Below are 14,639 nucleotides of genomic sequence, written 5' to 3'. Positions count from 1 at the left end.
GGGAGAGGAGCTGTGGGGTATATCCTCTGATTATTTGATGAAGCATGGAGAGGATTGTGATCATTGCAATGAAACGAAATACAATGGGATGAATGTAAAACTGATGTTCTCCCATGTAAACCCACATAATTCACAATAAAAACTTAAAAAAAGAATAAAGTTGGGGGTTTCTTCCTAAGAAACTTTGTGTGTGTGTCACTCTTGCTCTTTCTCTTCCCTCACTACTTCCTTTTGTCCATTATATAATAGTGGTTAGTGTCCACTATTATTAAAGGCAAAGTGTATAGTGAACAATTAGCTAGTATTAGCAGTCTTTCTTTGTTTGACCACGAAATATCCATTTCATTCTTCTTCCATTATAAAAACTACTTTTAGCCCCAACCTAAAACAGAATCCAGCTAAAATTCCAGGACCTCTAGGATAAGAACTGTCCTCTCTGTAAGTCCATATGTTCTTCAAACCATGTCTAGTTATTTTTCACTTAACTTCAAGAAGACATGAGTTAGTAACCTGCTTAAAGATACAAAAAATGGAAGCACTTGCAATCACTGGATTATAGCAAAAGTAAAGTTCTGTCATACATATGAGGAAGGAAGAAAGGCAGAAAAGAAGGAAGGAAACACTATTCGACATCTTGTGAATAAGAGTTACAATTTCTCATATCACTCATTAATATTACTTTTTATTTATATTCTCACAGTGAGTTGGGTATTATTTCTCCCATTTTTATAATAAAGAAATATAGGTTCAGAATGCTCAAGCAACTTAATTCAGTTCACTTTGCTTGTATTAATTGATGTGAAGACTCCTTCCCTCTCTTTAGCTAGATTCTTGTAAGATCTCTTTAGCTAGATTCTTGCATATGGCCAATTTCCATTTAATGATGTGGTCTTTGGAACCAAATCATGTAAAAGGAAAGGAGTGAGTGTAGTTGCTTTTTTTTTTTTTTTTTTTACCTTGAAATAAAAAAGTAACTTTAATATAACATTATCAGAAAGTTTAAATTTAACATTTTCAGGAAGCTCATCCTTTTGAAGCATTTTTATTAAATAGAAAGCGTTTATTTTCAGTAAGCAAATGTGTTTTTTTCCCCAACTGATCTGCCAGTGAAATTTGAAAAGCATAATTACAGTTCTGCTATCCTACATATTAATTTTTATATTTTCAACATGATACAATTCTAACAACATTTCTGGCTAATGTATGCTTTCACTGGAATGCATAAACACAATTGACTAGTAGCTTTTTCTTAAAGTTTAAATGTATTTTTCAAAGCAAATATAGTTATAAGGAGCTCAGAAGAAATCCCTCATCAAATTAGAATCAGCTGAAAAATTTGAACCTTAGCTAATTAACTGTGCTCTTAAGAAATTTATTGAGAAACGAACTCAATTTAAACTTAAATTAATTAAATAAAAATATATTCTAAAATCTAATAGATTAAAACCCATTAATTTCAGTTCAGCTGATACAATCCAGTTTGACCTGATATTTCTCTCATTCAAGCAGTTGTGCAGTTAACATTACAGAGGATAAGGATTATGCACTAAAAGTGTCAGAAAACATTAACTTGTCCTAATAAATTTAAACAGGACCTCTGGTAGCGTAGTGGTTATGAATCGGGCTGTGAACCTCAAGACCAGCAGTTCGAAACTACTAGCCGCTCCGCGGGAGAAAGATGAGGCTTTCTGCTCCCATAAAGATTTACAGCCTCGGAAACCCTGTACAGGTCGCTATGAGTCGGAACCGACTTCACGGCACTTAACAACAACAACAACAACAAATTTAAACTTGGTGCTGCTATGAGTTAAGCATAAATAAAAGTGAAAAAAACAAAGCAGCTTCATTCCTTCTAAAGGGCTACTACTAAATTGACATATAGAAAAATATTTATACTTTGTCAGGCTGAGAATTATTTCCCTTACAACTACTCACTACAATTGTGTTTGTGGTATATAAAACAAAGATAATTTCTTGAACTGTTCTTTTTGTGTGTGACATATTTCCTCTTGACACTCACAGTTTTCCCTCAACACGATTCTCTTCAGAATCTTTTTACTCTTCCAAAGTTTATAAGAGGAGAAAATATTATTTGGTTACATGTTCTTAAATTGTTGTCATTATGTAAAATATTTTTCAATATTAGAAGAATATATTCATACGATTACAATTACAAACCTCATAAAGAAAAACAAAGAGCAAAAACAACAATAAAAAGCAACTTTGTTGGTGTTATGTGCCATCAAGTCAATTCTGACTCACAGTGACCCTATCACAAGAGAAGGAAACACTGCCTGGTCCTACACCCTCCTCATATTTGTTGTTACATTTGAGCCCATTGCTGCTGCCACTGTGGCAATGTGTTTTATTAAGGATTGTCTTCCTTTTCACTAACCCTCCACTTTACCTCCTAATAATAAGTAGAAAGTGTGAGAGATGAAGTCTTGCTATCCTGGCTTCTAAGGACCATCTGGCTTTACTTCTTCCTGCACAGATTATTCATTCTTCTGGCAGTCCATGGTGCTTTCAATATTCTTCAACATCATAACTCCAGTGTATCATGTTACTATTCATAAGGTTTTCTGTGGCTAAATTTTCACAAGTAGTCCACTTCTACTTTTTCCCAGTGTGTCATAGTCAGAAAGCTCTGCTGAAACCTGCTTGTATTTAAAAAAAAAAAAAAAAAAAAGCAGTATATCTTCCAATATCACAATAACTCACAATTACAAATTATAACACTGGCCTATTTAATAGGCTAGCTTGACATACTGTGGTGGCTTATGTACAGTTTTGATGCTGAAAGCTATGCCACCAGTATTTTAAATAGCAGCAGGATCACCCATCATGGACAGGATTCATCTTAGTATCCGGACTAAGGCAGACTAGAAAGAAAGAGCAACAGACCACTTCTGAATGGTGAGTCACCAAAAATGTGATGAATAACAGTGGAACATTGTCTAATGAAGTGCCTGAAGATGAGTCCCTTGGGTTGAAGGCCCTCAAAATACTACTGAGGAATAGCTGCCTCTTTGAAATAGAGTTGACTTTAATGACCTGGATGGAATAAAGCTTTCAGGATCTTCATTTGCAGATGGGGCACAACTCAAAGTAAAAAAGAAGCAGCTGCAAAAATCTATTAATAATGGGAACATGGAAGGTACAAAATATGCATCAAGGAAAATTGAAAACCATAAAAAATGAAATGGAAAGCATAAAGATTGATATTCTAGGCATTAGTGAGTTGAAATGGATTGGTGTTGGCCATTTTGAATCTGACAATAATACAGTTTACTATGTTGGAAATGACAAATTAAAGAGGACTGGCTTCACATTCATCGTCAAAAAGAGCATTTCAAGCTCTATCATGAAGTATAATGCTTTATGTGATTAACAATATCCATATGCCTACAAAGAAGGCTAGCTAGTACCACTATTATTCAAATTTACTCAACAACCACTAAAGCCAGTGATGATGAAACTAAAGAATTCTCCTACCTTCTTTAGTCTGAAATTATTCAAGCATGCAATCAAGATGCATTGGTAATTACTGGTGATTGTAATGCAAACGTTGTAATCAAAGGAAGGATAAGAGTTGAAAAAAATATGACTTTGGTGATAGAAATGATGCTAGAAGTTGCATGACATAATTTTATAAGACTAATGATTTATTCATTACAAATAACTTTGTTCAACAACATAAAAGGTGACTAGACAAATGGACTTCACCAGATAAAATACACAGAAATTAAATTGACAACATCTGTGGAAAGAGATGTTGGAGAAGCTCAATATCATCAAACAAAACAAAGTCACTGAGTACTGTGTCCAAAAGAATAAGTCAATAGTCAGTCATTTCAAGAGGTAGCCTATGATCAAGAACTGACAATACTGAAGGACAACTCTAAGCTGCACTGAAAACATTGATGAAAACCAAGACTCCAGGAATTGACAGAAAGCAAATTGAAATGTTTCAACAAACAGATGCAGCACTGAAGGTATTACTCATCTATGTCAAGAAATTTGGAAAGCACATTGGAAAGGATTCACATTTATGCCCATTAAAATAAAGATGATCCAAAAGAATGCAAATATCACTGAACAAAATCATTAAAATCAAATGCAAGTAAAACACTGCTGAAGAGAATTCACAAATGGTTACAGCAGTACATACAGGGGGCTGCCAGAAATCCAAGCCAGATTCAGAAGTGGACATAGGACTAGAGGTATCATTGCTGAGGTCAAACATATCTTAGCTGAAAGTAGAGAATTGAATTCAAGGTATGATTGGATAAATCATCCATTTATGGTGCATGCAGTATATTTTATGACTTATTATTAATGCAGTCAATTCAAACAAGGAGATATGATCTCTGATTGAGGATTGTCACTGCCTAAGTGGGTGACCTGAGGTGGTAGGTCACTTATCCTTTCTGAGCTAGTCTTTTGTTGTTATGTGCCATTGAGTTAGTTCTGTCTCATAATGGCTTTTATATGCAAAATAATGAAACAATGCCTTCCTCAATCCATCTCACTGTGTGTGTGTGTGGGGGGGGGTCGTCTTACTATTTTTTTGCTGATCCTCTACTTTACCAATCATGAGGTCCTTTTTAACATTGATCCTTCTTCTTGATGTGGAATCCTGGCATGGCACTTTAGGATCAGCACTGGACTGCAAACCACAAAGTTAACAATTCAAACCCACCAGCCAATCCTTGCAAACCCTATACAGGGTCACTCTGAGTTGGAACTGACTCCATGGCCACCTAACAACAATACCACCACAATTTTTTTGCTGATCCTCTACATTGCCAATCACGATATATCCTTTCCAAGGACTGGTTCTTCCTGATAATATCTCCAAAGTACAGGAAAGCAAGTCTAACTGCCCTCATTTCTAAGATGAATTTTGTCTGTACTTCTTTAAAGACAGATTTATTTGTTCATTTTATTCATCTGCAGTCCATGGAATTTTCAGTGTTCCTCACCAGCACCATAATTCAAATGCATCAATTCTTCTCTGGTCTCCAGTATCTAGTTTTCACATACTTATGAGGTGATTAAAAATACCATGGCTTGATTCTGAATCAAGGTAAACCTTAGTCCTCAAACTGACCTCTGTGCTCTGTAACATTTTAAAGAGGTCTTCTGCAGCAGATGTTGCTTACTGGTCCAGTTGTGAGGATTTTTATTTCCTTTATACTAAGTTGCAATCCATAGTGAATACTGTGTTCTTTGATTGTCATCAGCAAGTGCTTCAAATCCTCTTTGCTTTCAGCAAACAAGGTTGTATTCAGCAAACGAGGTTGTATTATCTGCATATCTAAGGTTAATGAGTACAACAACTGTGGCACCAACAATTTCTCCTACAACTTTTTGGTACTCCAGCTGAGTTCAATAATTCATTGTAATGATCACACAGCATCCTCACAGTTATGGAATTTTATAGAGAAGTTAACAGGTTACAAATTCAATGTCAGAAATGCTCAGGACACAATTCTTCCAGTCAAAATAGCCTCTCCTCAGCCTTGCCCTTAGGCAGGCATCTCTGTGCTTCAGCAATGTTAGAATGCTCTTTTATGGATGCTGGTAAGTGCCCACAAAGCACACCACTCCATCATCCGCCTCAGCCTGAAGGCCCTCAGCTGTAGCTCCATGGCTCAGCAAACCTAGCTACCCACTTAAGTGACTGGAGGCACCCATTCTACAAGTGAGCCTCCTGTTTAAAGGTGCTCTACTTGTTTCATGAGTCAAGAAACCCTCCACTCTGTCTAAAGTTCTGGCTTTTGCTTCTGCTATTATTGCTCCACTGCTGTTCCTCCAGCGTCCCTGGATCAAGGAGGTTCTATGTACAAGGATCTTGAGGTCCAAAGGATGTGCTTCACTTTTACTTTGATGGTAGTGAGCCCTTCCTCCTGTTTCTGAGATGGCTCTTTTTGATGTTGAGACAAAGCCCTAGGTTGAACCTGAAAGCCATTATATCTTTAAAATGCATTCACACCATGATTACTTTTAACAATAATATCATCAAAATTAAAATCATGTAATTTTCTAATATAACTCAATATACAGAAATGAAATTAAAAATTTTAAATGATTTTAAATTATCAAGGCAGACAGCACTTTGATATAATATCTTTAGGGAAGAAAGTATAGCACAGTGATTATGTGCAAGCTTTGAATTAAACTTGCTGAAGTACAACGCTACCTCCAACATATACTAACTTTTGTGGCTTTGTTGTTGTTGTTAAATGTCATCGAATCGGTTCTGACCCATAGCGACCCTGTATAGGGTTTCCGAGGAGCAGCTGGTGAGCTTGAACCACTGACCTTGCAGTTTGGAGTCCTGGTGTGGCGCTGTGGGTTTGTGGCCTAGAGCAAGTTAATTAAACCTCAGATTTCTAATCTGTAAAATGGATATCACACCTACTCCCCACTGGTGCTTTGCAGAATAAATGAGATGTTTTCGTTGCTGTTATCACTACTTAAGTGCCTTCGAGTTGGTTCCGACCCATAGTGAACCCAGTATAGGGTTTCCGAGGAACAGCTGGTGAACTCGAACCACCAACATTATGGTTCAAAGCGATTTTGCAGTCTAGCGCATTAACCCACAGAGCCATGTAGTTAAATAATTGAGTACAACAACTAGCAAATATTTTTGATACATATCGTCAAGTTGTTTCCACTCAAACAGACCCTATAGGACAGAGTAGAACACGCCTATCGGCTTTCTGAGGCTGGAATCTTTACAGGAGCAGAACACCTCATCTTTCTCCTGCGGAATAGCTGGTAGTTTCGAACTGCTGGCCTTGAGGTTTGCAGCCCGATTTGTAACCGCTACGCTACCAGAGCTCTTTGAAGAGCTAGGAAAGGACTTCAGAATTCCAGGAGTGAAAGATAAATTTTTTACAAACCTCTCATCCTATAAAAAAAGCATAAACAATCAGATAACTTGTTGGTTGCTAGAAGTAGCTTTCTTAAGTAAGTAATAGTGCTGTTTTGCACTCTCGGCGTAGCAATGTAGGATCAACTCGGACTCCAGTTCAAACCCACCAGTTACTCCTTAGAAACTCTATAAAGGGTTGCTAAGAGTTGGAACCGACTCAGCAACACTTAACAACAACAACAAGTGTTATTTTGGAGTTCTGGTATGGCCCTGTAAGATAAGCACTGTACTGCTAACCACAAAATCAGTGGTTCAAACTCACCGGCTACTTCTCAGAAACCCTGTGCAGGATCGCTATGATTTGAAACAGACTCGATGGTACTTAGGAACAACAAGAAGTGTTGTTTTATTTTCTAATCAAAATGAAATAAACACTTAATTCCACTACCAGAAGTTACATTCTACCCTGTTTTGTGAACGTCTACCAATGAGAACATCTAGAAAACCAAAGGAAAGTATGAAGGAAAAAAAAAGTATATGTTTGAAGGTATGGAATATTGGTAGCAATGAATTAAAGAGTCAAGATACATGCTATACAAAAGGACATCAGTCATACAAAATGCAAGAAAATAAAAATGTCCTAATATGGAGAAAAATTAACTATTAAAATTGAATCAGACTAAAAGAACTAGATGGTTCCCATCTAGCACTAATGAAAATTTTGGTAAAATATTTTTTTAAAAGAATCTTGAGCAAAAAGTAAAAAGAATTTCAAATTCTCATGGACTCCGGATACCCTGGGACCATAAAGTTTGGATGAATTCCTGAACCTGTTGCCCTGAGACAGTCTTTAACTCTGAAGCTAACATTTCCCAGGAGTCTTAAAATCAAACAGTAGTTTAGCTTTACTCATAAAACATTTCTGTTTTGATCATTATGCTTTTTAATGAACTATCTATAAGTGATCAAACTGACAACAGCAATTTTAAATATTAGAAGGCAATCTAAGGGGGTAATGAATTTATATTCATGTGGGAAGAAAAACTCAGAAAAAGAGGATGAGTGTTGTTGGTTATTTCTACAGGTTCTTACCTGTAGAAATTATTGCATTGGTGTACATTCTAAACAATAACAACAAAATAAACACAATAAAAAATGAATCCGATTCCTGAGTGTTTTCGTGTATATCCACCCCAAAATAATAATAACAGAGGGAATAGAAGCAAATACTGTTAAATGATAATGCACAGAGGAGATTGTAAACAGTGCAATGAAACAATGATTGTAAAACCAAAAAAAAAAAAAAAAAAGAAAAGAAACCTAAAAAAAAAAAAAAAGAATCAGAACTGACACAGATATTTGATTTACCAGTCTAGAATACTAAAAGGTATTGTTGCATTTCATGTGATCTAAAAGTTAGAGACATTTTACAACCTAAAAAGGGACCTATATAAATTTGCTTGTGATGAAAAATTTCACTTAGAATGTCTGAAATGGAAAATATATCAGAGGATAAGCTTAATGGCAAAGTAGAAACTGGATTAAAAAAGGTAGTGAATTTGAAGATACAGTATCAGAAACTATCCAGTATAAAATACAGAGAATAAAGAAATAAACGATAAATAAGCCAGGAAACAAAGTGTCAGTGAACTAGTAGAAATATACAGATTATTTCATGTGTAATTACATTCCTTAAAAGGTGGTTGTTTTTTCTTGTTGTTGTTTCTTGTCATCAAGTCAGTACCAACTCATAACGACCCTATGCACAACAGAGCAAAACATTGCCCAGTTCTCTACCAACCTTGCAATCATTGTTAGGCTTGAGCCCATTGCTGCTGCCACTGTACCGATCTTCTGTACCAAGATCTCATTAGGGATCTTCCCCTTTATCGCTGCCCCTCCACTTTATCAAGCATGATGTTCTTCTCCAGGGACTGGTCACTCTTGACAATATGTCTGAAGTATAAGGGATGAAGTTTGACCATCCTGGCTTCTGAGAACTCTGTCTGTACTTCTCCCAACACAGATTTGTTAGTTCTTTTGGAAGCCTTTGGTACTTTCAATATTCCCATCCAACAACATAAATCAATTCTTCTTAACGGGTAGGACAGAAAAAAAATCATTGCACTAAAATCAGTGAAAAGGAAAAAAAAATATCTTAAAAGCAGTGAGATTTAAAAAAAAAAAGATATGCTTCATACAGAAGAGCAAAGGCAAGACTAGGTAGCTATTTTATTTTCTGGAAAAAAAAATTAGTGAAAATGAATAAAGATCGATATCCTAGGCATTAGTGAGCTGAAATGGATGGGAATGTCATTTTGAATTAGACAATCATTTGGTTTACTATGATGGTAACATCAAATTAAGAGGAATGACATCACATTCATTGTAAAAAAGAACATTTCAACATCTGTCTTGAAGTACAATGCTGTCTGTGATATGATAATATAAAAACACTTACAAAGAAGACCAGTTAATACCACTGTTATTCAGATGTATGCATCAACAACTAAAGTCAATGATGAAGAAAATCAAGATTTCTACTAACTTGTTCAGTCTGAATATGATCAAAAATGTAGTCAACATATATTGATAATTACTGGTGACTGGAATGCAAAGGTTGGAAATATAGAGGATAGGTATGTGGAAAATATTACCTTGGTGATAGCAATATATTGACTTCAGTAAATGGGCTCAAACATGACTATTGTGAGGATAGTACAGTGTTTACTTCTGTTGTACATAGGATTAAAACTGACTCTACCACACCTAACAGTTTGTCTTAATTTAAATATATATATATATATTAAATACAGTCCTAGTGTGACACTGTTGTATGAACACTGGACTTCTAACCAAAAGTTTGGGTGTTTAAATCCACCAACTTCTCCTGGAAGCCCTATACTTGGTATTATGAGTCAGAACTGATTCTATGGCACTTAACAAGAGCAACATAAATATAGGTGATGGTGATGGCTATGTGCTCTCAATCATTTCCATCTCATTACAACCCTGTAGGGAGTTTCTGAGGAGCAGAAAACCTTATCGTTCTTCCTCAAAGTGGCTGGTAGATTCAAACAGCTGTTCTTGCTGTTAGCACACCTACTTGTAACCCACTATGCCACTAGGAATCCTTACACATGCAGAGAAAAAAGAAATAGCAAAAAAGAGGAAGGCCCTCAATGAAATGGATTAACCCACTGGTTACAACAACGCACTCAAACATACCGATTACTGTGAGGATGGCACAGTACCAGGCGGTGTTTTATTCTGTTGTACATGGCGTTACTATGATTTAGAACTGAGTTGATAGCACATAAAAACAGCATTAATAGACTATGAGACCCTACGCAATGTTCAATGGTGGTTATCAGAGATTGGTGGGGAAGGCAAAGGAAGTATCACTCTTTAGATAGTTGTTATTCTTGTTTGGTGCCATCTAGTCATTTTTGACTCTTAGCAACCCTATGCTCAACAGAACAAAACACTGCATAGTCCTGCACCATCCTCTTCAACTCACGTAACTCTTCTTTCTTCTGTACAAGGAAAGAATAGCTGCACCAATGAACTTTAAAGATTCCAGATGCTATTCACCAAAGTAGGATGTGTGTGAAACATTGTCTTTGTGGACTATATTAGGTCAATTGACTATGGTTTTCCCTTAGACGTTGATCCTGAGCCCCGAGGCCCCACAACTCATTGCCTTAAAATGCTTCATAATGTCTAAGAAGTTTTCAACATGTTCCTCCACTACATTCATAATTGTGTTTGCAGGAAATATAAATACCGTTGTACCAATGTCCTTCTTCAAACTCATGTATTTGTGGGATATATTCTCTTTTTCAATGGCCCTCCACTTTACCATGCATTGTGTTCTTTTTCAAGGACTGATTCCTCCTGACAACATGTCCAAAGAATGAGTGATAAAATCTTGCACCTCACTTCTAAGGAGGCATTCTGACTATACTTCTTCCAGTACAGATTTGTTTTCTCCTCTGGCAGTTCATGCCAACATCATTATTCAAATGAAACAGTTCTTCTAAGTTCTTCTTTATTCATTGCTTAACCTTCACATGAATATGAGGCTATTGAAAATATCATTTCTTGAGTCATGCACAATTTAGTCCTCAAACTGACTGTTTTGCTCTTTCCATATTTCCAAGAGGTCTTTTGCAGCTGATTTACCCAAGGCAACAGAGCATTTGATTTCTTGACTGCTGTTTCCAGGAGTGTTGATTATGGATCCAAACAAAATGAAGTCTCTGACAACTTCAATCTTTTCTCAATTTTTGTGAAGATTTTTGTTTTCATTATTTTGACGTGCAATCCATACTGATAGCTGTAGTCTTTGATTTCATCACTAAGTATTTGAAGTCCTCTTTGCTTCCAGCAAGTAAGGTTGTGTTTTGTGCGTGTTACAGGTTTTTAATTGGAGTCTTCCTCCAATTCTGATGTCATGTTCTTCTTCATATAGTCCAGCTTCTCAGATTATTTGCTTATCATACAGATTGAATATATATGGTGAAATTATACCATCCTGGAACACACCTTTCCTGATTTTAAACCATTCAGTACCTCATTATTATGTTCAAATGACAGACTCTTGGTCTATGGACAAAAAATATGTGTTCTGGGATGCCCATTCTTGGCAATGTTATCTATCGCTTGATATTATCCCCACAGGTTAAATGCCTTTGTATAGTCAATAAAGCAAAAGTAAACATGTTTTTGGTGTTCTTTATTTCAGTCAATATCCATTCAATATCTCTCATTTCATATCATCTTCTGAATCCAGCTTGAATTTCTGGCCACTCCCTGTCAATGTATGACTGCAACCTTTGGACATTAGTGTATAATGTATCAATCTGTTCTTGATATCATCTCTAAATTCAGGTGGTATATATTCAAGGTCATATTTTGGCTCTCATGGGTTTGTTTTAGCTTTCTTCAACTTCAGCATGAACTTGCATAAGAATAATTGTTGGTCTCTTCCACGGTTGGTCCCTGGTCTTATTTTCACTGATGATATTGAGCTTCTCCATTGTCTCTTTCCATAAATGTAGTCAGTTTCATTCCTGTGCATTTCATTTGTTGAGTTCCATGTGCATAGTCACATTTTATGTTGTTGAAAAATGGTATTCACAATGAAGGAGTTATTGATCTTCCAAAATTCTATCATGGGATCCCCAACATCATTTCTATCACCAAGTCCATGTTTTCCAACTACTATAATTATCTACAGTAATTATCAATGCATATTGATTGCTTAGTTTGATCAATTTCAGACAGAATACGTTGGTTGAAATCTTGAATTTCATCAGCACTGGTTTTAGGGGTCAGTGCATAAATTTAAATAATAGTAGTATTAACTGGTTTTCCTTACAGGTGTATGGATGTTATCCTATCACAAACAGTGTTGTACTTCAAGATAGGTCTTGAAATGCTCTTTTTGATGATGAATGTCATGCCACTCATCTTTAATTTTTTTTTTCCTGATATAGTAAACTATCTGATTATTTGATTCAAAGTGGCCATTGCCAGTCCATTTCAGCTCACTAATGCCTAGGATATCTATCATTTTGTGCTCCATTTCATTTTTGATGACTTCCAGTTCCCCTGGATTCATACTTTGTACATTTCACATTCTAATTATTTATGAATGTTTGCAGTTGTTTTTTTTTTTTTTCTCATTTTGAGTTGTGACCCATTACAAATAAATGTCCTGGAAGTTTTGCTTAATCCATGTCATCATCATTAAGGTTAGCTCTACATAGAGTAGGCAGCTCTTCCTAAGTTCTATTTTGAGTGCCTTCCAATCTGAGATGCTCATCTTCTGTCATTATATCATATAATATTTCTCTGCTATTCAGAAGGCTTCTAGCAGCTAATCATTCAGAAGTGGACTGCCTTTCCTTCTTCCTACTCTGTCTTAGTCTGGAAGATCCACTGAAACCTGTCCATCTTATGTGACCCTGCCAGTATTTAAAATACCAGTGGCCTAGCTTCCAGCATCACAGCAACACACAAGTCACCATGGTAAGATCAACTGAGACAGATGGTGACTTTAGATAGTAGACTCGTGTTATTTTTGGTGGTGGGAAAGGTAACCTGGAATGTTGATGAAGTGCTTACTTACTTCATCAATCAAATGATGACACTAAGAAGCACACAAAAATATAAATTGGTAAATTCAATAGCATGAATCATTTTGCAACATTAGAAATAACAACCCATATATATAGCTACGTGTGTATATATGTATAGATAGGTGTTAGTATATTATGTGTGTGCATATATGACTGTCTACAGATCTTTTTTATGCTGATGTATATGAATGCATGTATGTGTGAGAACATAGCTAGAGACACTTCTTAGACGTAATCAAACGCCTTGTGGGATTGGTTTCCTGGGTTTGAAAGTAGGACAATAGTCTCAAGTATTAACTCTATTAATTGACATAATATGGTTTATAATGTTTCTGTTTAACATCCTACTTTGTTAATAGTTTCTTGGGTCTGTAAAGTTTGTGGTTATATAAGATTGGTCTTTCCTTATCAGAAACAAAAGAGAAAAAAAGGCAAATATTCCTTAGAAAAAAATTAATCGTCAGGGCTAATAGTTTACCCTGAAACGCATCTGTAATGAGAACTAGATTGTGTCTGGTTACAACTACAGATCATTCTGATCAAGAACACAATAGACAGATCTTGATGGTTGTTAGTGATTTCAAGTCAGTTCCAAGGACTCAGTGACCATATGTGTAATAGAACACTCCTTTGTCATCGTGTGCCATCCACTAAATCATTGTTATGTTTGAGATCGTTGTTATAGCCACTGTGTCAGTCCATTTCATGGAGGTCTTCCTCTTTTTCACTGACCCTCTACTTTATAAAGCATGGTGTCCTTTTCTAGGAATGATTCTCTTCTAATGTCTAAGGTACATGAGACAAAGTCTTGCCATCCTCACTTCAAATGATCATTCTGGCTGTACTGCTTTCAAGACGGGTTTGTTTGTTCTCCTGGAAGTCCATGGAACTTTCAATATTTTTGGCTAGCATCACAATTCAAATGCATGAATTCTTCTCTTGTAATCCTTACTCAGTGTTCAGTTTCAAATGCATATGAGTCAATTGAAAATATCATGGCTTGGCTCAGGACCTCCTTAGTTGTAAAACTGACCTCTTTGCTATTTAACACTTTAAAAATGTCTTTTGCAACAGATTTGTCCAAGGGGATACATCCTTTAATTTCTTGACTGCTGCTTCCATGAGCATGGATTGTGGATCCAAGTAAAATGAAATCCCTTACAACTTCAATCTTCATTCATTTTATCACAATATTGTTTATTTGTCTAGTTGTGAGGATTTTTGTTTTCTTTGCACTGAGTTGTAATCCATACTGATGATTGTATTCTTTAATCTTCATCAACAAGTGCTTCCAATCCTTTTTGTTTTCACTTAGCAAGTTTGTGACATCTGCATATCACAGGTTGTTATTGAGTTTATCTCTAATCCTAATGTCATGTTCTTCATATAGTCCAGCTTCTCAGCTAAGTTGCTCAATATACAGATTGGATAAATATGGTGAAATGACACAACACTGACACACAACTTTCTTGATTTTAAACTACTCATTGTCCCCTTGTTCAGTTCGAATAAAAGGCAATAATACTTTTTTAAAGAAGGAATTACTCAATTTATGTCAGAAGTTATTTATGATGGAGTCATGGACCACCAAAAGAACAAACAAATCTGTA

Source organism: Chrysochloris asiatica, unplaced genomic scaffold (assembly GCF_000296735.1).
Source record: "Chrysochloris asiatica unplaced genomic scaffold, ChrAsi1.0 scaffold00001, whole genome shotgun sequence".
NCBI classification, from domain to species: Eukaryota; Metazoa; Chordata; class Mammalia; order Afrosoricida; family Chrysochloridae; genus Chrysochloris; species Chrysochloris asiatica.
Note: the sequence above shows the minus strand (reverse complement) of the source record.